This window comes from Bufo bufo, chromosome 2 (assembly GCF_905171765.1).
Source record: "Bufo bufo chromosome 2, aBufBuf1.1, whole genome shotgun sequence".
NCBI classification, from domain to species: domain Eukaryota; kingdom Metazoa; phylum Chordata; class Amphibia; order Anura; family Bufonidae; genus Bufo; species Bufo bufo.
The window spans coordinates 498,751,003-498,775,480 of NC_053390.1; the positions used below are offsets into that span (position 1 = coordinate 498,751,003).

At 45.0% G+C, this 24,478-nt stretch overlaps 1 long non-coding RNA gene across 1 annotated transcript; it reads right to left on the reverse strand.

The window, feature by feature from the left end:
• Positions 1-3,119: 3,119 nt before the first annotated feature.
• LOC120991640 lies at positions 3,120-23,316 on the reverse strand. The gene is made up of 4 exons (XR_005776747.1): positions 23,215-23,316; positions 17,072-17,077; positions 15,572-15,579; positions 3,120-3,129 (listed from the first exon to the last, which is right to left on the reverse strand). It is a non-coding gene; the product is annotated as an uncharacterized LOC120991640 (long non-coding RNA).
• Between the last annotated feature and the right edge of the window lie 1,162 nt (positions 23,317-24,478).

Consider the following 24,478-nt stretch of genomic DNA (forward strand, 5'->3'; position numbering starts at 1 on the left):
CTAAGAATCTCAGATTTTACCATATCAGAATGAGGGTTTAGTCTACAATATATATAATTTTTGCATCTATTGTGTTGTGCAATTATGTTCAGTGATTTTTCTTTTTCTAAATGTAGCCATGTACATCTCCATATTTATTTATCACATTGTGCAGGATGATTTTTATCTTTTTCAGTGAATTTTTTCTGTCTGTATAATATACTTGAAGGAGTGGCACATTCAGGTCTGTATGCACTTCTATTATTCCATCTTGGGCATAGTTTCTTGTCCACTTTTGTCCCATCTATCCAACAGGTAACTTTGATTAGGTCATATACACTCACCTAAAGAATTATTAGGAACACCTGTTCTATTTCTCATTAATGCAATTATCTAGTCAACCAATCACATGGCAGTTGCTTCAATGCATTTAGGCGGGTGGTCCTGGTCAAGACAATCTCCTGAACTCCAAACTGAATGTCAGAATGGGAAAGAAAGGTGATTTAAGCAATTTTGAGCGTGGCATGGTTGTTGGTGCCAGACGGGCCGGTCTGAGTATTTCACAATCTGCTCAGTTACTGGGATTTTCACGCACAACCATTTCTAGGGTTTACAAAGAATGGTGTGAAAAGGGAAAAACATCCAGTATGCGGCAGTCCTGTGGGCAAAAATGCCTTGTGGATGCTAGAGGTCAGAGGAGAATGGGCCGGCTGATTCAAGCTGATAGAAGAGCAACATTGACTGAAATAACCGCTCGTTACAACCGAGGTATGCAGCAAAGCATTTGTGAAGCCACAACACGCACAACCTTGAGGCGGATGGGCTACAACAGCAGAAGACCCCACCGGGTACCACTCATCTCCACTACAAATAGGAAAAAGAGGCTACAATTTGCACGAGCTCACCAAAATTGGACTGTTGAAGACTGGAAAAATGTTGCCTGGTCTGATGAGTCTCGATTCCTGTTGAGACATTCAAATGGTAGAGTCCGAATTTGGCATAAACAGAATGAGAACATGTATCTATCTTCTGATGGCTACTTCCAGCAGGATAATGCACCATGTCACAAAGCTCAAATAATTTCAAATTGGTTTCTTGAACATGACAATGAGTTCACTGTACTAAAATGGCCCCACAGTCACCAGATCTCAACCCAATAGAGCATCTTTGGGATGTGGTGGAACGGGAGCTTCGTGCCCTGGATGTGCATCCCTCAAATCTCCATCAACTGCAAGATGCTATCCTATCAATATGGGCCAACATTTCTAAAGAATGCTATCAGCACCTTGTTGAATCAATGCCACATAGAATTAAGGCAGTTCTGAAGGCAAAAGGGGGTCCAACACCGTATTAGTATGGTGTTCCTAATAATTCTTTAGGTGAGTGTATATATATATATATATATATATATATATTGTCATGCCTTCAGCAGTTTGTTATTTGTTAATTAAGGCATGGTTAGTATGCTTTATATTTATAATGTATAATTCTCTGTTCATGGTGTAACTGCACCATCTGGTGGCCGTTTGCATACACTGCAGCTCTTCACATTAGAAGTTTGACCCATTTCAGCTTCTATAACTTGTAGCCTATGAAGTCTGATTACATCGTCAGCCCTGCCCATAGCAGCCATTTCCTCATCACAGCCATTATTCCAGAGGTAACCACTCGGCTTAGTAGGATCCTGATGTGTATTGCCTTGTATAGTAATGTATTATATGCATTGTCATATGTCAGACTGCATTAGTAAGTGCATTATTTTTCTGTTACTCAGTTTTACCTCACATATCCTTGCAATAAAGTTGAAGTTGGACGTTGCTCCTTTGTCAGTTCATTGCCGGGAAAGGTTTAGCTGTCTGTCAAACTATGTACCCTCGCACATAAGGAGGACAGACAGTGAAACAATGGCTTCTTACAAGCTGGATATGAGAAACTGCGACTCCTTAAATCCTGGCCGCCTACCTCAGTTCATCATTCACTCCTGGCAGCGGCCTCGTTATGCGAAATGCGCATGCGCCGGCCGGCGCACTTCGCTAGAACCTGCCTTGGCCGCCCGATTACAGGCTGTAATCAGGGGGCCAAGGCAGGTTCTAGCGAAGTGTGCCAGCCGGCGCATGCGCACTTCGCATAACGAGGCCGCTGCCAGGAGTGAACGATGAACTGAGGTAGGCGGCTCTAATGGAAGGGAGGGTGGAGATTTCAATTCAGAAGGCGGTGCTGGGCACCGAAAGGAGATGGCTGCAGCCGGGCACCCTGCATCGTGAGATGTCCCCTTGGACACATTTTGACGTGAGTGACAGGTTATATAAACCTGTTTTATATGATTATAGAGCCACAGGCGCATTTGATAAGGTCACTTTAGGATTCTGTGTATTAGTAGGGACCTCGCCATATGTTTAGGGTATAGGCCTAAATTCTGATGACAGAATCCCTTTAAAGTCGCTTTCCTCACCAGAGGCTGCAATCAGTCTACTCAAAAGAACTCAAAGTATGCTTTCCTGTTCAAACCTCAGGCTGCATAAGATAGCTTCAAACAGAAAAGTTGTTATGGAGGCCTTCCCTACTCAAGATAATGCCAGTGATTTGAAAGATCTAGACTTGGCAACAGACCCTATACCCATGCAGCACAGCCTAGGGCTCAGCTGGGACCTCAAGTCTGACACCTTTACCTTTCAGGTCAATCAAGAGCAAAAACCTTTCACACAACGTGGAGTCTTATCCACCATTAACAGTCTATACGATCCACTTGGATTTGCAGCACCTATGATCATCCAAGGTAAGACTCTGCTCAGAGAGTTAACCACAGATACATGTGATTGGGATACGCCACTTCCCTCAGAGAAAGAGGCACTATGGATAACATGGAGAGACTCTCTAAAGGCATTATCTAACTTACATATACAGTCAGGTCCATAAATATTGGGACATCGACACATTTCTAATATTTTTGGCTCTATACACCACCACAATGGATTTGAAATTAAACGAACAAGATGTGCTTTAACTGCAGACTGACAGCTTTAATCTGAGGGTATTTACATCCAAATCAGGTGAACGGTGTAGGAATTACAACAGTTTGCATATGTGCCTCCCACTTATTAAGGAACCAAAAGTAATGGGACAGAATAATAATCATAAATCAAACTTTCACTTTTTAATACTTGGTTGCAAATCATTTGCAGTCAATTACAGCCAGAAGTCTGGAATGCATAGACATCACCAGTCGCTGGGTTTCATCGCTGGTGATGCTCTGCCAGGCCTCTACTGCAACTGTCTTCAGTTCCTGCTTGTTCTTGGGGCATTTTCCCTTCAGTTTTGTCTTCAGCAAGTGAAATGCATGCTCAATCGGATTCAGGTCAGGTGATTGACTTGTCCATTGCATAACATTCCACTTCTTTCCCTTAAAAAACTCTTTGGTTGCTTTTGCAGTATGCTTTGGGTCATTGTCCATCTGCACTGTGAAGCGTCGTCCAATGAGTTCTGAAGCATTTGGCTGAATATGAGCAGATAATATTGCCTGAAACACTTCAGAATTCATCCTGCTTCTTTTGTCAGCAGTCACATCATCAATAAATACAAGAGAACCAGTTCCATTGGCAGCCATACATGCACACGCCAAGACACTATCACCACCATGCTTCACTGATGAGGTGGTATGCTTAGGATCATGAGCAGTTCCTTTCCTTCTCCATACTCTTCTCTTCCCATCACTCTGGAACAAGTTGATCTTGGTCTCATCTGTCCATGGGATGTTGTTCCAGAACTGTGAAGGCTTTTTTAGATGTCATTTGGCAAACTCTAATCTGGCCTTCCTGTTTTTGAGGCTCACCAATGGTTTACATCTTGTGGTGGACCCTCTGTATTCACTCTGGTGAAATCTTCTCTTGATTGTTGACTTTTACATACATACACCTACTTCCTGGAGAGTGTTCTTGATCTGGCCAACTGTTGTGAAGGGTGTTTTCTTCACCAGGGAAAGAATTCTTCTGTCATCCACCACAGTTGTTTTCCGTGGTTTTCCGAGTCTTTTGGTGTTGCTGAGCTCACCGATGCATTCCTTCTTTTTAAGAATGTTCCAAACAGTTGTTTTGGCCACGCCTAATGTTTTTGCTATCTCTCTGATGGGTTTGTTTTGTTTTTTCAGCCTAATGATGGCTTGCTTCACTGATAGTAACAGCTCTTTGAATCTCATCTTGAGAGTTGACAGCAACAGATTCCAAATGCAAATAGCACACTTTAAATGAACTCTGGACCTTTTATCTGCTCATTGTAATTGGGATAATGAGGGAATAACACACACCTGGCCATGGAACAGCTGAGGAGCCAAGTGTCCCATTACTTTTGGTTCCTTAACAAGTGGGAGGCACATATGCAAACTGTAGTAATTCCTACACTGTTCACTTGATTTAGATGTAAATACCCTAAAATTAAAGTCAGCAGTTAAAGCACATCATGTTTGTTTCATTTCAAATTAATTGCGGTGATGTATAGAGCCAAACATGTTACAATTGTGTCGATGTCCCAATATTTATGGACCTGACTGTATATAGGCCATATGCCCACTTCTCTCATGCAGAGGTTCAGTCTAGGCAGCTGTGCACATTTTGTGATGCTTTAGTAAAAGCAATCGCTGCAGTCGTTTACCTTAAAACTATAGACATTAAATATCAGGTCCAAATTGGCTTTGTAATGGGCAAGGCAAAACTGGCACCAAGTCCTGAGCTTACCATACCAAGACTGGAACTTTGTGCTGCTGTTCTGGCAGTGAAGCTAGCAGATCTTATCGTGTCAGAAATAGATATAAAACTTGATAGTACAGTGTTTCATACAGACAGCAAAGTAGTGTTGGGCTACATTTACAATGAGACTAGGAGATTGTATGTCTATGTTCATAACAGAGTTCAAAGAATTAGGAGGTCAACACAGCCTATCCAGTGGTGCTATGTACCAACTGACCTCAACCCAGCAGACCATGCTACAAGAGCTGTTCCAGAAGCCAACCTTAAAGATACTAGGTGGCTCACAAAGCCACATTCCTCTACAAACCTGTACTTGACACTCTTGAGAAAGACACATGTAGTGTACGGGAACTGTAATACCCGTCACTACCAAAGTGTCACTTGGTGTGCTGTCGTCCCTCCTAATTATGGGGAAGTTGTTATATGTCAGTTTTATAAAATGTCATGTAATGTATGTATTTTTCTGTTACTGAAACTTGCATGTACAGGCCTGCAGGGGTGTCATTCCAGCTTCTAGTCGCTAGAGGGAGCTAGGGAGCCCTAGTTTATATAAGGCCAGTCAGGGAAGTGCAAGGAGGACGGAGTCTAGTATCTGTAATCTACAGTTGGAGATTAGACAATGTCCGAGACAAGTCCAGGCCTGAAGCCTGTTGTTCAGGAGAAGATTCCCTCCTGAATTCCCATATGCAGAAGCAGGAATACCTTAGACTAAGAGCCTGAGGAACCATCCAGAAGCTGAGAGAGACAGAGGCAAAGATCAGGAAAGCAAGAGGTACTCAGAAAGACAGAGGAGGTACTTATTAAAGCCATAGCCAAGGATATAAAGCCAGAATTAGGTTAATGGGCCTTGGTGAAGAATTGCTGTATTCCAGGATCAGACAGAATTAGAGTGCAAGCTCCTGTGCTGCAAGTCCTGTGTTCAACACTCTGTAATTACCCTGCTATAACTGAATTGCCTGCATCGACCGAATTGCAAAATCGACTGTATGCTTAGGAACTGCATTTCCACTATTGTCTCTGCTTGCAAAACTACTAAAGTTGGAGTTCTGTTTTAAAGCTACGTTTCCTCAATTTATTCCTGCGTCCGCAAACGGCGTGCCACCGTTTACTTGGCACTGGCGTCACAAACTATTTCTACCTATACCTGCCCTTGCAGAGAGTCAGCCGTACCAGGTTAGTGTATATTGCACTACATCTCCCAGAAACACCTATTGCACACAACTTGAGTACGCTGCACCTCTCTTTTGGCGTCACGAACAGGATACGCACGCTTTCTAGTGCAAGAAGCGTGAACTTTGTGCCTTATACAGTTGCCCTGTGACCAAAGTGACAAATAACCTGTTTTATTCAAGTGGACTTTGTGGACTGAAAATCATACCCAAAGTGTACCAAAAAACTCTAAAAAGCGCTGTGCAGTGTTGCGCTACCCAGAGGAAGAAAATCGCCGCATTGGAGTGTGGTTTTGTGGACTTTAAACATTCCTGCTTGCCGTCAGTGAATAGACAGCGTTTGTACCTAAAGATGGCCGCTGAGCTTGCTGAATTTACTGCTGCGTCACCTTCATCCCGAAAAGGCGGGAAAAATTGGCGCCTTTCTGAGGAAAAAGCGGGAAGAAGGTCAAGGGCAGGCGCCACGGCTTATCTGGACATTCGCATGTCTGCCAGCATGGACACCGCCTTCCCTATACTAGAATACCTGGGGGGCGGCCTCCCAGGGCAATGGGAGGAGCTGGCTACTCTAATTGACGCGACCCTATAGCTCTCCTCAGAAGGATCGAGCATGTTGGATTGTGAGCAGAGTGTTGCTGCAGCGTCCGCACCTGAAATTGAAAAGATGACTGACATCGGTGTAGAGCTAGAGGAGGCTCCACCGGCCTACGCTCCGGGACCGGAGCAACCCGCCTGCCGCCCAAGGGAGAAAGAACCCGAGTCCTACTATGGCTCGTGGAGGGACTTTTTCCAGCCATCTTTCAAATGGTCCTCCCTGATGGCGGAGATCCGAGAGGCCGCTATAAAGCGGAATACAAAGACTAAAATCGTCTATGAGGAATTAACCAAGACCATACATGAGAAACATACGCACACCCAACCCCGCCTGGAAAGGAGAAAGGGAGTGGTGCTTTCATTTGACAAATCCCGTGGCTACGGGTTTATTCAGGACTATCTAACTGGCAGAGACCTCTATGTTAACCGAAGGCCTGTCAAAAGAGACTACCTCCCTTCGTACCAACACAGCCTCCGCGAGGGAGAGGAAGTGGAGTACACCCCTGCCGAGAGCCTACGAGGCCCTTATGCGACTGCTGTGACCCGTCCCAAGCGTGTACCTGAGGACTGGGAGGCAGAAGAAGGAGAAGACTACTCTGGCTGCGAGCGGGAACCGTAACGCTCCCCAGAGCCGGCCCATCACGCCTTTCAGGAGCGGAGCTCCTTCATTGGGCCAAACGTCTTCTGGCAGCCAACCGTGTTGGAAAAATGGGTGAGCCCCTACCCTTCCCCCGAGTTGCCTCGTCGGGAGAAGACAATATCGGAGCTGGAGCAGTTAAAAGGACTTAGTGCTACCTTTCAGAACATCCGGATGGGACGGAGACCAGTCGCATCGCCAGAACCTGCAGAGGCCGAGTCCGCGTCATCGGTGACTGTACCTGCGCCGGCGGCGCCAGCAGAGGACAGCGACTCCGACACAGAGAGCATCGGTGAGCAGATCGTCCGGCTGGAGGAGAAGTTGCGGGAGTTGCGCAGGACATACACCGCCAGGATCCAGACGCCGCCGAGGAAGGATGAGGTAGGGGTGCCTGTCACCACCCGTAAACCGCCTTCTGTTGCCACCGCTCCGTCAGTGTCCCAGACCGGACCCGCGATTGCCGTAAACTGCTGCACCCAGAGCACCGGACCGCTTGCTGCGGCGGTGCCAAGCACGTCACACCCTGCAGTGATCATGCCAGGGCCGGCACGGTCCATCAGAGGGTTCACCCCTAGGCCTATGGGGCCAATACCTATTAGGGGCCCCTTTACTCTACAGCTGCCCCCTGACACTGTTATGTGGGCCCATCCTCCTGTAGAGGACTACTACAGACGATACTTGCCAGCGGAGCCAAGTGATTACAATATTTCACTGTGAATCAGCCTGCTAGGCCTTTGATTGATTTCATCAGAAGTGATGTTCACCCTTTCGGGACAGGAGTCCTATGTTTCCTGGTCCTTTGTTGCGGCTGCCAGTTTGTCCACGGCTCAGTGGTAGGTGTTGACCACTGAAATTACAAAGTCAGCAAGGCCAGGCTTGTTTCCAGGACCTCCTGCCTGCTTTTGCTACCCACACCAAGTTGTGCCTGTTCCTTTGTTGCACCTTTTACCCTTCACCCCCTTTTCAGGTTGATCAGGGGTATTACAGCACTTGTCTTTGCTGTCCTTTTATTGTGCAACTTCATACTAAGGAACCGTGCCCGGAGACAGACTCAAAAGTACCTGAGCCTCTGAGATTCTTATTCTTTTAAAAGTAATGTGCCCAGAGATGGACTCCACCGCATGAGAGCCTCTGTGATTTAATAAGAAATGACCTGGGTACGGACTCATGTTTGTTATTTGAGCCTCCAAGAACTTTTATACCGTTTTCTTCTGTTCTATCATGGACTTATTCATTGTCATGGACTATCCTGGTTATAATGTTACGCTGTGCCAGGTCAGCGCCCCCGTTCCATTCATTATCCTGAGAGAAGAGAACGACGCCCCTTGTCACTACCCTTCACCTTTGCCAATTGGACCTGATGTAAATGTAAATGCAGATGAATTACATGTATGTATGCCTGCATGTCTCTATTTTCTATTTCAGGTAGAGATTCCAGTTGGGCGACCCATGATGGAGTACGAGGCCGTACTCAGCTTAAAGCAGTGGGGTATGTAGTGTACGGGAACTGTAATACCCGTCACTACCAAAGTGTCACTTGGTGTGCTGTCGTCCCTCCTAATTATGGGGAAGTTGTTATATGTCAGTTTTATAAAATGTCATGTAATGTATGTATTTTTCTGTTACTGAAACTTGCATGTATGGGCCTGCAGGGGTGTCATTCCAGCTTCTAGTCGCTAGAGGGAGCTAGGGAGCCCTAGTTTATATAAGGCCAGTCAGGGAAGTGCAAGGAGGACGGAGTCTAGTATCTGTAATCTACAGTTGGAGAGTAGACAATGTCCGAGACAAGTCCAGGCCTGAAGCCTGTTGTTCAGGAGAAGATTCCCTCCTGAATTCCCATATGCAGAAGCAGGAATACCTTAGACTAAGAGCCTGAGGAACCATCCAGAAGCTGAGAGAGACAGAGGCAAAGATCAGGAAAGCAAGAGGTACTCAGAAAGACAGAGGAGGTACTTATTAAAGCCATAGCCAAGGATATAAAGCCAGAATTAGGTTAATGGGCCTTGGTGAAGAATTGCTGTATTCCAGGATCAGACAGAATTAGAGTGCAAGCTCCTGTGCTGCAAGTCCTGTGTTCAACACTCTGTAATTACCCTGCTATAACTGAATTGCCTGCATCGACCGAATTGCAAAATCGACTGTATGCTTAGGAACTGCATTTCCACTATTGTCTCTGCTTGCAAAACTACTAAAGTTGGAGTTCTGTTTTAAAGCTACGTTTCCTCAATTTATTCCTGCATCCGCAAACGGCGTGCCACCGTTTACTTGGCACTGGCGTCACGAACTATTTCTACCTATACCTGCCCTTGCAGAGAGTCAGCCGTACCAGGTTAGTGTATATTGCACTACATCACCCAGAAACACCTATTGCACACAACTTGAGTACGCTGCACACATTTGAGCTGCTAGAGCCAAATGCTGATGCAGATATTCGTCCTCACGTTTCTATACTCACCACAAGAGTTTCTAACAGAGAGCTTGGATCCAAACAATTCAATAAGTTTTCTACATGGAAATTCACTGAACAGAGCTATAGCTGGCTTGATCCACATAGCCAGATCCTTTAGAGCCACACCTACAGGATCAGAGCACTGCAAAGGTTGGCATTACTGTCATAAGGCACATACAGTGGATGAGCTCACACAGGCCCGAGACGTTATCATCCATTTTATCCAACAAGAGGTTTATGCTCAAGAATTTGAGCTCATCCAAAATCAAAAGAGTGTTCCTAAAGACAGTTCCCTCAAGAGACTTGACCCCTTTATAGATGCTAATGGATTGTTGAGAGTTGAGGGACATATTTCGAATGCAAAATTCAAGAGTAATGAATGTAATCCCATAATACTCCCAAACAATCATATTGCATCTTTACTTGTGCAACACTATCATGAGAAGACTAAACACCAGGGATGTTTGTTCACTGAAGGAGCTTTACGCACAGCTGGATTCTGGATAGTGGGAGCAAAAAGACTTGTGAGTCTCATTTTCAAATGTGTCACTTGCCAAAAACTACATGGTATTTTTCAGTCACAGAAGATGGCTAACCTCCCTGCTGACCGACTCATGCAAACAGCAAACGCTGGGCAGTCATATTTACGTACATGAGTATCAGGGCTGTGCATATAGAAGTTATCGAGTCTTTAGACACATTCAGCTTTTTAAATGCTCTCAGACGTTTCATTTCCATTAGAGGCCCAGTTAAACTAATCTGCTCTGATAGAGGTACCAACTTTGTTGGAGCCTGCAAAGAACTGCATATCCCCTCAAACATTGACAGCGACCATGTAGGGAGATATCTTGCTGACCAAAACTGTACATGGACATTCAAGCCCCCACATTCTTCTCACATGGGAGGCTCTTGGGAGCGTATGATTGGCATAGCCCGCTGTTTTCTTGATTCTGTCTTTCTACAGCTGGGAACTTCGAAGCTCACACATGAGACCCTCTCAACCTTCATGCTGAAGTAGTGGCGATCATGAATGCCAGATGCCAGACCTTTGACTTCAATATCCAATGATCCAGAGGATCCTTTCTTGCTCACCCCTTCCACTCTTCTCACCCAAAAAGTCAGTACAGCATCAGCTCCTCCTGGTGAATAGTTAGTACTAAAGACTTGTACAAGTGTCAGTGGAGACGAGTGCAAACCCTAGCAGATGCCTTCTGGGATAAATAGAGGAAACAATACATCTCTACACTACATGTCCGGAATAAATGGCAAACCAGAAAACCCAACATGGAGGTAGGTAATATTGTTCTTGTCAAAGACTCTCAGTCAAGAAGAAATGACTGGCCTTTGGCACTGATAACCAAGGTGTTCCAAAGTGTAGATGGGAAAGTCAGAAAGGTGGAAGTCAAGGTCTGCAGGCAACATGAGCCTAAACTCTTCCTCAGACCTGTTACTGAACAGACTTGTAACGGGGTGCCGAAGGCACACTCGGTCTCCCATCAGCCGCAGACCTTTTGCTTAGCTTCAGGAGCGAGGATCTGTGTTTGACCTCGTTCCCAGGGCAGCTTTGCTAGCTGGGAGGCTCCCTGCTCCTAGGTCTGCCTTGAGCGCCGAGCTGATCACTCGGTGCTCGACTGGTCAGTCTGTCGGTCATGTGACGCTGGCCACGTCACATGACCCTCACTCCCCACTATAAATACAGGCAGCCTGCTGGCCACAGGTTGCCTGTTAATTTAGGTTCCTTACAGTTGTTGGATACCTGTGTACTTACCTGATCCTGTTCCCTGACGATCCTTTGCCTGCTCCTCCTGTACTGTGCATCCTTCCTGGTATATTGACCTCGGTTTCCACCTGACTATTCTTTGCGGACTCCTTTGGTACTTCTCGACTCTCCTGGTATTTATGACCCCGCCTTCTCCTGACCTTTCTTTGCTTATCCCTCTGTACTGCGTTGTCCTCTTGGTTTTGACCCGGTCCGTTCACTATCCGTTATTTGTCTTGTCTGTCCTTCCCGCACGTATACTAAGTTAGGGACTGCCGTCCAGTTGTCCCCTGTCATCAGGACTCGTGAGGCAAGTAGGCAGGGCCAGGGATGAGGGTGGAGCGCAGTGGTCACTATCCTCCCCCCTGTGTGTGTGCACGTGACCACTACAGATTAACAGGCCTGATAACCACTGTATAATGAATCCTCTGGTGACCCTGACTGACCATGTCTCTAATCTGACGCAGATGGTGCAGGAGCTAGGGGAAAAACTCAGTTCTTTTGAGTTAGGGCAAGGTTCTTCCACTCCTCAGGCCTCCTGTCACAGTCGTTACCTTTGGCTGTGACCTTCCGTCCTTGCTTGTTCGGCGCTCATCGCTGAAGTTTCGTTTCTGTGTGTTATTTGTGGTTCTGTATGGGTTAACTGTGTTCCTATTAGGAGTTAATCCTCTGTCTGCTCCATGGGTGTGGCCTCTCTGCTGCACCCATGGAACCTGTATATAAGGCTGAGGTTTCCTCAGTTCTGGGTCAGCTCTCCTGGTGTGTGTTGTCTTGTCCTGCTCCTGTTTGTACTCACTCTCCCATGCTGCTGACCCATGGGATTCGTGTCTGTCTGTCTGTGCTCTGTGGGTTTCCTACTTGTTCATTCCCGTCCTCTTTGATGTCCTCTTTCCTGTCTTTCTGTTATCTGTTCTGCCAGTTATGTTTTAGTTACCTTGTGTGTATTCATGTCTCTGTTCAGCAAGTCCTTGCTGCACCTTTCTTTGCAGCGGAGTGCCATGCACAAGGCCATTCAGTTTACTACTGGTGGAGCAAGTCCTTCTCTGCTCATTGTCACTCATGTTTCCTTGCTATGTACTCCTGCTTGTGTTATTAGTTGCCCTGTTTGTATTTGCATGTCTATGTTATGTATGCCTATGTGCCGTCGGTACCTTCTGGTACCTGTTGTCCATTTACTCCTGTTGTCACTGTCTAGTTCATGCTCCAGAGTGGACCCTGGCAACTCCCTGCGGAAAAGCCTAACCCTACCATCTGGGGCACTAGTGAATACCAGGAGTTGCTTAATCACGCCCCTGTGGAGTATTACTAGACAGTGGCGCAGTGGGGGTTTTCTCCCACTGTGCTGACGGTACATAGAGCTCATGTTTTGTCTGTGCTGCCTTCCCTGGTTTTTGTTTGTGCAATAAACTCTTGTGTGTCTGTACCTGATTTCCGTTTGTTTATTGCTTGACGATGCGGTGGTCTCTCCTGGGACCTCCAACTCGTGACACCTCCAGTACGCATTTTGAGCCCCAGATTAAGCTCCCAGAACCCTTTTCTGGAGACCGGAAGAAGTTTCTCTCTTTTAAGGAGAGTTGCAGACTTTACTTCCGTTTGCGCCCAGTGTCCTCTGGCCCCGAGAGTCAACGCGTGGGCATTATAATTTCCCGACTACAGGGTGATCCCCAGGACTGGGCACTCTCTTTACCTGCTGGCGCCAGTTGTTTAACTTCTGTGGAGGGGTTCTTTCAGGCCCTGGGTACCATCTATGATGAACCAGACAGGGCTCTAGTAGCTGAGACGGCTCTAAAGGCACAGGTTCAGGGCAATCTACCTGCGGAGGATTATTGCACCCAATTCAGAAGGTGGTGTGTCCCCTCAGGATGGAACGAACCAGCCCTGAAGAGTCAGTTCAAGTCAGGTCTGTCTGATAATTTAAAGGATCTTCTGGTCAGTTATCAACTTCCAGAGACCTTAGAGGAGATGATGACCCTTGTTGTCCGACTTGACCGACGGGTTAGAGAGAGACGACAGGAACAAGAGTTCTCTTCCCAGATGGTGGTCCAGGCAGAGGCCTATCCCAGAGACAATGCTGAGATCTCCACCGAGGAACCCATGCAGGTTGGCATGACCCGAGGGAATCTTCGTCTCAGACGTGGAGAATGCTTTTACTGTGGAGATCCTGACCATTGGATCAACCAGTGCCCTAAGAAGGTCCTCTCTGTCAAGTCTCCTAAGGCAAGGCAACCTAAAGACCAGGTACACCCTGATTTTTCTAAATGTAAGCTTTTGGTACCCATTACGATTTCTCTGGGGGTAGATAAATGGCTGGGTAAGGCCTTTATTGATTCTGGCTCAGCGGCCAGCTTTATTGACTCCGAGTACGCTGTAAGATTGGGTATTCCAATGTTTGCTTTACCAACTCCTATCCATGTCATGGCTATTGATGCTACTCCTCTTATTGGTGGTACGGTGAGCTCATGTACCTCAGAGATTTCTCTAACCGTGGGTGTGTGCCACTCAGAGAGATGTTCCCTTTTAGTCCTGGAGAACCTACCGGCTGAGGTGGTACTAGGGTTGCCTTGGCTCCGACTACATAACCCCACTATAGATTGGTCCAAGGGGGAGTTGGTGAGATGGGGGCCTAAGTGTGACTCATGCTTGTCCGTGGTACAGGCTGGGGTCTCAGTAAAGTCTGATACTTTACCCACTGTTGTTAGGGAATATTCTGATGTATTCTCATCACCAACCCCGGAGGTTCTACCCCCCCATAGACCTTATGATTGTACTATAGAGCTAGTAGAGGGGGCCAAGTTTCCTAAGGGGCGAATTTATAATCTTTCTAAGCCCGAACGCAAGGCCATGGAAGATTATATTAAAGAGAGCCTTGGTAAAGGGCATATTAGACCTTCTGTCTCTCCTATGGGGGCGGGGTTTTTCTTCGTTAAGAAAAAAGATGGTGGTCTTAGGCCATGTATCGATTACCGGAGATTAAATAAAATCACTGTCCAGAATAGATACTCCCTCCCATTGATTCCGGATTTATTTAACCAGGTTCTGGGGGCAACCTGGTTTTCCAAGATTGACCTGAAAGGGGCATACAATCTAATCCGAATCAAGGAGGGAGACGAATGGAAGACGGTGTTCAATACTCCGGCAGGACACTTTGAATATCAGGTGATGCCTTTTGGACTCAGCAATGCCCCAGCTGTGTTCCAAAACTTAATGAATGACATTCTTAGGGAGTTCTTAGGTAAATTTGTTATTGTCTATCTTGACAACATTTTGAAATTCTCTCCTGACTTCGAATCCTATGTGTCTCATGTTAAACAAGTATTAGGGGTGTTGAGGGAGAATCAGCTATCCGCTAAGCAAGAGAAATGTGTCTTTGGTGTACAGGAGATTCTGTTTCTAGGGCATGTTCTGACTCCTCACGCCTTCAAGATGGATCCTGGTAAGGTACTAGCAATTAAGGAATGGGTAAGACCTTCATCCTTAAAGGCCTTACAACGGTTCTTAGGTTTCGCCAATTACTATCATAAATTTATTATGAATTTTTCCGTAATTGCTAAACCGTTGACCGACCTTACTAAGAAAGTGGTGGATTTGGAGAATTGGTCTACTGAGGCCATTTCTTCATTTGAAAAATTAAAAAAGGCATTCAGTAGCGCTCCCATTCTGATCCAGCCTGATCAGGAGAGACCTTTTATTGTGGAGGTGGATGCGTCCGAGGACGGCGCAGGAGCAGTCCATTCACAAGGTCCTGCTAGCCTCACTAACCTGAGACCATGTGCCTTCTTCTCCAGGAAATACTCTCCCACGGAGAGAAACCACGACATAGGTAATAGGGAGCTGCTGGCCATTAAATGGGCATTTGAGGAGTGGAGGCATTTTCTGGAGGGGGCAAGGCATTGTGTAACTGTTGTCACTGACCATAAAAACCTTATGTTTCTCGAGTCTGCTAAGAGGTTGAATCCCCGTCAAGCCAGATGGGCTCTGTTTTTTACTCGTTTTGATTCTTCAATTACCTTCATGCCGGGAAGTAAAAATGTGAAGGCAGACGCATTATCTCGGAGCTTCCATGCTTTTCAACCTACTGAGGTACCACCTGAATCCATCCTACCAGCAAAAATCTTCATAGCAGCTCTAACGCAGGATATCTCGGATCGCATTAGGTCTGAACAACATCTGGCACCGGTATCCACCCCAACAGATAAGTTGCTTGTTCCCGTACAATTTCGTCTCCAGCTATTGGGTGAGTGTCACGATTCTGCCTTTTGTGGACATCCGGGTTTTGAGGGCACTAAGGATCTGGTTTCTAGATCTTATTGGTGGCCCACTCTAACTAGGGATGTCAAGTCCTACGTGTCAGCCTGTGAGGTTTGTGCCAGGTCCAAGACACCTAGGACTCACCCTGCTGGTAACCTACGACCCCTTCCCATTCCCAGTAGACCCAGGTCCCATATCTCGATGGACTTTATAACTGACCTACCGCCGGCGGAGGGTAAGACTGTAGTTTGGGTAGTGGTCGATAGGTTTAGCAAGATGGTCCATTTCATTCCCCTGTCTAAACTCCCGAATGCCAAAACCCTGGGGTCTCTTTTTGTGAAAGAAATTGTTCGATTGCATGGTATCCCGTAAAATATTGTTTCTGACAGGGGTGTGCAGTTTGTGTCCAAATTCTGGAGAGCCTTCTGTCAAAAATGTCAAATTTCATTGTCTTTTTCCTCTGCCTACCACCCTGAGAGTAATGGGCAAACTGAACGCCTTAATCAGTCTGTGGAACAATTCTTGAGGTTGTATGTTGCGGATGACCAGCAATTATGGGTGAAATTTCTTCCATTGGCTGAATTTGCTTTGAATAACCGTGTCAATTCTTCTGCTGGGGTTTCACCTTTCTTTTGTAACCATGGTTTCCATCCCCGTTTTCATTCTGGGTCATCCGTCTCCTCCTCTAACCCTGAGGCCGATAGGCTCTCCTCTGAACTGTGCACAGTTTGGGCCCGGGTTTAATCGAACTTAGAAAAGGCTCAAAGTTCTCAGAAACTCAAGGCCGATAGGAGACGTTCAAGGGGGGTGAATTTTCAGGTTGGGGATAAGGTATGGTTGTCCTCCAAGAATCTCTCTCTTAAGGTAGATTCTAAAAAGTTTGCTCCTCGTTTTATTGGACCATATAAGATCACGGAGGTGATTAACCCGGTATCATTTAGGTTGGAGCTGCCCGAGTCATTCCACATTCATAATGTGTTCCATAAATCTCTACTTAAAAAATATTTTGAACCGGTAGTACCATCGAAAGCCTCGCCTCTGCCGGTTCTTGTTAATGATGCTGTCGAGTATGTGGTGTCTAAAATAGTGGATGTCAGGAAGGTGCGTAATTCCTTGCAGTACCTGATTCACTGGAAGGGGTATGGACCTGAAGAGAGATCTTGGGTACCTGCCAGGGAGGTTCATGCTCCTAGACTTGTTCGAAAATTTCATTTAGAACACCCTGAAAGGCCATCGCCTGAATTCTTGGGTCCGGTGGCCCCTCGTAAAAGGGGGGGGTACTGTAACGGGGTGCCGAAGGCACACTCGGTCTCCCATCAGCCGCAGACCTGCTGCTTAGCTTCGGGAGCGAGGATCTGTTTTTGACCTCGTTCCCCTCGTTCATAAGGTCTTTGCTAGCTGGGAGGCTCCCTGCTCCTAGGTCTGCCTTGAGTGCCGAGCTGATCACTCGGTGCTCGACTGGTCAGTCTGTCGGTCATGTGACGCTGGCCACGTCACATGACCCTCACTCCCCACTATAAATACAGGCAGCCTGCTGGCCACAGGTTGCCTGTTAATTTAGGTTCCTGGCAGTTGTTGGATACCTGTGTACTTACCTGATCCTGTTCCCTGACGATCCTTTGCCTGCTCCTCCTGTACTGCGCATCCTTCCTGGTATATTGACCTCGGCTTCCACCTGACTATTCTTTGCGGACTCCTTTGGTACTTCTCGACTCTCCTGGTATTTATGACCCCGGCTTCTCCTGACCTTTCTTTGCTTATCCCTCTGTACTGCGTTGTCCTCTTGGTTTTGACCCGGTCCGTTCACTATCCGTTATTTGTCTTGTCTGTCCTTCACGCACTCATACTAAGTTAGGGACTGCCGTCCAGTTGTCCCCTGTCATCAGGACTCGTGAGGCAAGTAGACAGGGCCAGGGGTGAGGGTGGAGCGCAGTGATCACTATCCTCCCCCCTGTGTGTGTGTACGTGACCGTTACAAGATTTTGTTATTCTCTCCAGAGGTGACTTAATGTGGTATCCTTTAGATACAAGGCGGAGAGTGTCATGCCTTCAGCAGTTTGTTATTTGTTAATTAAGGCATGGTTAGTATGCTTTATATTTATAATGTATAATTCTCTGTTCATGGTGTAACTGCACCATCTGGTGGCCGTTTGCATACACTGCAGCTCTTCACATTAGAAGTTTGACCCATTTCAGCTTCCATAACTTGTAGCCTATGAACTCTGATTACATTGTCAGTCCTGCCTATAGCAGCCATTTCCTCATCACAGCCATCATTCCAGAGGTAACCACTTGGCTTAGTAGGATCCTGATCCATTCTCTTCATCCAAGCTTACGGTAGCATCGTTGGTATGTGCATTGCTTTGTACAGTAATGTATTATATGCATTGTCATATGTCAGACTGCATTAGTAAGTGCATTCTTTTTCTGTTCCTCAGTTTTATCTCATATATCCTTGCAATAAAGTCCAAGTTGGACGTTGCTCCTTTGTCAATTCATTGCCGGGAAAGGTTTAGCTGTCTGTCAAGCTATATACCCTCACACATAAGGAGGACAGAATATAAATATATTACAGAAGTAAAAAGTACAGCACATGTGCAGGGTCTGCCCACTGGCAGAGATAGGTTCTAAAGCAGGCTCCTGCCTGACTGAGACCACCTTGATGTAGGTAGGCCGGCACAGATGCGATTTGATGAAAATATATTGGCTTAGAATATCAGATTTTATCATATCAGAATCAGGGTTTGGTCCATATATAATTTTTGCAATTATTGTGTTTTTTCTATTTTCAATGGGTACGGTGAGCATTTTGACCTCATAGCTGTTTAGCAAAAATCAATGCTCAATTGTTGCTTTTAAACAGTCTCTATGTGCCAGTACTGCCATTTTCTGAGAACTATGGGGGTCATTTACGAAAAGATATACAATATTTTCAGACTCTGATTCTGTCGCACGCCATGTTTGGCAGAATTTGCGACTTCTTCCCCACTCACTCCAGGTCTAAAAAAGGGGCCGTAGGGGCTTATTTTTTTGCGGAATGAGTTGTCATTATCATTGGTTGTATTTTGGGGGTACATACAACTTTTTTATTGCTTTTTATTTTGCTTTTTGGGAAGCAGGATAAAGAAAAGGCAGCAAGTCTGCCATTGCTTTTTGGGTCTTGTTATTGCGGCGTACACCGTGCAGGGAAAATAGTGTGTCTTTATTCTGCTGGTCAGTACAATTACAGAGATACCAATTTAATATACTGTATTTTTTTTTAGTTTTACCACTTGTACTCAAAGCATTTTTTTGTAAATCATATTTTTTTAAAAACCCTTTATGGCACTTGGAATTTCAAACAGATTTAATGAGTAAGATTGTATGGCTCTGAATTTATAGGATGGGATCCATATTGGTAATGTTTCAAAGACATAGAAATGTCTAGGTAAAATGCAGTGATTTCCATTAATTCAAACGTACAATAATAATAATCTTTATTTATATAGCGTCAACATATTCTGCAGTGCTTTGCAATTAGGAGTTCAAGTACAAACATCATAAATAACACAGAGTCATAAATAACATAGCTGTAAACAGGTCAACAATAGGAATGAGGAGATGGGAGTGACAAAAAAAGTGACACAATAGTTAAAAAGTGCTTGTTTTATATAATGGTCCAGCCATCTTAACACAATGGGGGAGTAGATATAAGGCTGCATGAGCCAGTCGCCAGCCGATATCTATAGTGCTTATGAGTACATGGTGTGTGGTGGATGCTGATAGGTCAGGTTCAGAAGAATAACTATGAAGGGGGGAGCAATGAATGAAGAAGGGTGTGATCAGGGGATGCTATAGGCTAACCTAAAAAGATGTGTTTCTTGGACTGTCTAAAACTATGGATGTTATGGATTAACCTAATTGCTTGGGGTAGGGCATTCCTGAGAACTGATGCAGCTCGGGAGAAGTCTTGGAGACGGGAGTGAGAGGTTCAGATGTCAGTCGTAAGTCATTAGCTGAATGGAGAGCACAGTTAGGATGGTAGACAGAGATAATGGAGGAGATGTAAGGGGGTGCAGCACTGTGGATAGCTTTGTGGATGAGAATGAGCAGTTTAAATTAAATCTTGTACTGTATGGGCAACCAGTGCAATGACTGACACAGGGCAGAGGCATCGAAGTAGCAAGTAGACAGATAGAGAAGCCTGGTTGCTGCATTCAGGACAGATCAGAGAGGGGAAAGTCTGGTGAGGGGGGAAGCCAATTAGTAATGAGTTGCAATAATTGAGGTGGGAATGGATCAGGGCAACAAGTAGAGTTTTGTTGTTTCCACAATAAGAAAGAGTTGAATTCTAGAGATGTTTTTGAGGTGAAGGCGGCATGAGCGGGCAAGAGATTGAATATAGGGGGTAAGGGAAAGATCTGTGTCAAACCTAACACTGAGACAGCAGGCGTGCTTCCACAGAGTTATGATAGTGCCACACACTGAAAGGAAGATATTAGGTTTAGGTAGGTTAGTGGAAGGAGAAAACACCAGTATTTTAGTTTTTGAAAGATTCAGTTTTAGATAGAGAGATAGAGAGAGGACATGATGTTAGAGACAGCGGACAGTTAGTCGCTGGTGTTCTGTAGTACAGCAAGGGTGATATCACGAAAAGAAGTATATAAATTTATTTGAAGGGCTTCTGTTTTGATAATATTAATTTTTTAGCTCAATGTTGGAAAGAAAGTTGAAGAGCCTGACAAAGTCAGTTAAACATTGTCTATGAACAACGAAACTGTAAAAAAAATTGTCTTGTATTGTATTTATTTTATATTAGGATTCTCTTTAATCTGAGCTGCTAAGAGCTTGATACTTAAAACATACAATAGGGGTGAAAAAATACAACCCTGATAGGTACCATTTTGTATAGTGAGATTAGTAGAGAGAGTGTCGAGTAATCTCACTGACGCCCTTGGTGAGGAGTAGATACCTGTCCATTCCTGCACAGAAGGGCTCATTAAACTTAAGTTCTTTAATGTCTGAAACATGAAAGACCAGTTTAGGCACTCAAAAACCTTTTCTGTATTCAAGAAGAAGGGCTTCCACCCCCCATTTGCAGCATCAACAAGGTCCACCTTCCTTCTAGTGAAGAAAGCAGACAAATTACACCTAATCAAGTTGGAGTAGCCAACAATTCAGTTCGGTTAGTAAGTAGCATGGTAAACAATCTTTAAATCAGAATTCACTCGGCTTCTTAGGCAGTAGTTGGGGCACTTTAAGGAGTCCTTCCCCAGTCTAGGAATGGCTGTATTAAAGGATTGCAACATAGAATATGGGATACTTTCACCCACCATAAATGAACTGAATAATTTATCCATATGAGGGAATAGCATGTCCCCATATTTTTTTTATATAAATAAGGCAATCCATTTCTTTAATCACTTCCAACTCAAAATGAATAATAATAATAAATAAATAAAACGTTTGGCTACTTTAGTGGGATCATAATGGGATGTACCTATTAGACTGAATCTTTACTCAAGAATGGGGCTGATTTAGCATTATTGTCCCCTAGTTGTTTGACTAATAACGTGTGTACATTATTTACATAGTCATAGAAACAATGTTTAGAGTAACAAATCAATCTTTCAACCTCAGATAATGAAAAAGTGAAAAAGTCAGTAGGCTTTTTTAAAAGATATTTTGAAGGGTGCAATGTCATAGCTTGTTCTACCTGTCAAAGCTCATTCTCGCAGTAAAGGTACTGTACCATGACTTAGCATCCCTCTTGTGTCTGGATGCCACAAATATGCATTTGCCCCTAAAGACTTTTGAGCTTCCTATAAGATTAAATGCGATGTTGGAGTATGCAAAATAATAGGAGGGATGCGGAGCTCCCCTTGAGTGAAAAAGTTTGATAGAAGAGTCTCATTAGTTACTAAAGATTAGGACATAAGAAGGAGAAGAAAGATTAAAGGGGTTATCCAGAAATTGATAATGATGGCCTATGCTCTTCTAACAGCTGATCGGCGGGGGTCCCGTGAAATCAAAGTAGCCACGCAAGCCATTTTGTTGGGAGTGTTGGCCAGCGCTGCCATCAGGAATTTCAGGTCCATGCAGACACTTTTTTGGGGCCGACCCCAGCTCCACCCCCAGTTCTACCCTGCACCGTCACTCCTCTATGCTCCCTGGACCGCCTGCAACAAGAGGGCTTAGTAGGAAATCACAATGCCAACATTTTTTGGTAATTTTTGGTCACCCCACCGGCCACAAAAAATGGAATAAAAAGTGATTAAAAAGTCACACATACACTAAAACTACAGTTTGCCCAACAAAAACAAGCTCTAACACAGCTCAATTGACTAAATAATGAAAAAGTTATAGCTGTCAGAATATGGTAATACAAAATAAATTTTGGGGGGAAAAAAGCACTAAAACATAACATAAACTATAAAAGTTTCTAACCGTCTGAATCATAAGACGAACAATAACGTTAGTATGTCTTTTTTTACGGTAAAGTGAATGCTATAAAAATGTTTTTTTTTTTTTTTTTTTATTCACCCCAATTAAAAAATGTTTAAAAGCTTCCCACTACATTATTTGTAGCCCAAAAGAGTATATTTACATTATAAAGCATAACTCGTCCCACAAAAAACTATTTCATTATGTTGACTAGAACATAAAAAGTTATGTCTCTTGAAAGGGGCAGATAGAAACTTGCTGGGTATTTGCAGTCTGGGGTATGTGCCCATAAGATTTCTTTGGGGGCAGGACTGTTGATCTGGTAGCTAATGAAAATGTCAGATTGGTAAGCAGCGGATGATGGATGCCCACACTAGACAGTGGTGGGATGAAGCATCAATATTAGATGTGTTCAAAACGATGGTGTTCAAAACGACATCTATCAGAAGATGCTGTGCTGTGTACTCTAGTGATGTCATTTTTCAGTGCAGAAGACTTGTTTTCTGAACCATTTGCAGCTCATGAGTGGAGAGGAGAACCAGTCCCTAAGCCTCAGCCAATTACGCTCATCAACCAGTCCCTGCAAGGTATGATATTGGTGACTGATGTGCCAGCATATTTGTGCATGCTGAAGTGATGATGGGAGGAGGCAGTTGGAGGGCTTATTTACATAGCAGGAGCTGGAGGATTAGACAGTTAGGAAGGAGGTTCAAGTTTAATTAATGAGTAGGGCTTTCTGAACAAGTGGCAAGGCTTAGTGGGTAGATGGGAGGGGCTTGAAGGAATGCCTCAGGTCTGTGTCCTGCCAGAATCCTGCTTGTCACTTGCCAAGAGTTATTAGTGTCCAAAAGAAAGCAAGTAACTATACCAATGTAACATAGTAATATATTTTGTAAGGCTGAAAAAAGACATACATACAGTTCATCCTGTTATCCTGCAAGTTGATCCAGAGGAAGGCAAAAAACTCCATGGGGTAGAAGGCAATTTTCCTCATTGTAGGAGACAAAATCCCTTCCCAACTCCAATCAGGCAATCAGAATAACTCCCCGGGTCAACAACCCATTTCTAGTAACTATAACCTGTAATATATTACACTCCAGAAATACATCCAGTCCCCTCTTGAACTCTTTTAGTGAACTCACCATCACCACCTCCTCAGGTTCTATAGTCTCACTGCTCTTACCGTAAAGAATCCTCTTCTATGTTTGTGTAGAAACCTTCTTTCCTCTAGATGTAGAGGATGTTCCCTCGTCATAGTCACAATCCGGGGTATAAATAGATCATGGAAGAGATATCTGTACTGACCCCTGATATATTTATACATAGTTATTACACTGCCCCTCAGTCATCATTTTCTTAAATAAATAACCCAAATTTTAATAATCTTTCTGGGTACTGTAGTCTACCCATTCCATTTATTCCTTTAGTTTCCCTCCTCTGAACCCTCTCCAGCTCTGTCTTTCTTGTGCACAGGAACCCAGAAATGTACACAAAACTCCATGTGTGGTCTGACTAATGATTTGTAAAGTGCCAGGACTATTGTAAAGCTCCAACGGGTGTGGACCCGCTGTGCCACTTACCGGCTTGGCTTTGGGCCAAACTTGGGAGCGGAATCTAAGTGTTCCCCTGGTTTTCACCCTTTATCCCACTCCAAGATGCGGAAGCTGGTCTTAGCTGCAGGGGAGACACCAAGTCGCTACCGCAAGAGTGGTCCCGGTTAAGTGGCAGCTGGCCGAGCATGCCAGAATGCCCCACTGCAAGCATTGGGGATACAGGCAGGTGGCGCGAACTGTCACTGGAGGGAAGGAGCGCAGCAGCAGAGTCAGATGATGCAGAGCTGAGTTAGTGATTTAGCAGAGCTGGAGCTGTTAGAACAGCAGAGCTGAATAGCTCAGGTGCAGCAGGTCTAACAAGCTGAACAGCAGACAGAGGCGTGGTTGACAATCTGAATCATACACTTGAGAGCAGCGAGGTACAGGAGGATCAGGCAGAGATGAGGTCAAGATACAGGCTAAGGTCGGAAGCAGGATATCAACACATGAACAACAAGCTGGAACCTTCGCTGTAGAAAACTACAATATTGCTCAGGCATCACAGGAAGGGGGAAGCACCCTTATAAAGGTGGTGCCTGGCCGGGATTGGAGAGAAGGCAGAATCAGGGACGTGCACGAACCCTAAAGAAACAGGACGCGTGCGGCTCCTACAAGGTGCAACTGAAGCTGTCGCCACCCACAGGAAAGTTGAGTCCGGAGCCTGCAGCGGAGAAGAGGAGCCTTGTGTGCAGTTCGACTGAGGTACATAGCAGGATGCTCTGCACCCTCTGCACGCTGACGGCTGCCAGCTGCCATTGTTACAGTTTCCCCCCTCTCACGCTTCTTCTTCTTGGTCCTGATGTGCTGAAAAAATCTTTTGAGAGGATTCGGAGCATGTACATTTTTTTCCGGCTCCCAGGAATGTTCCTCAGGACCATAATTCTTCCAG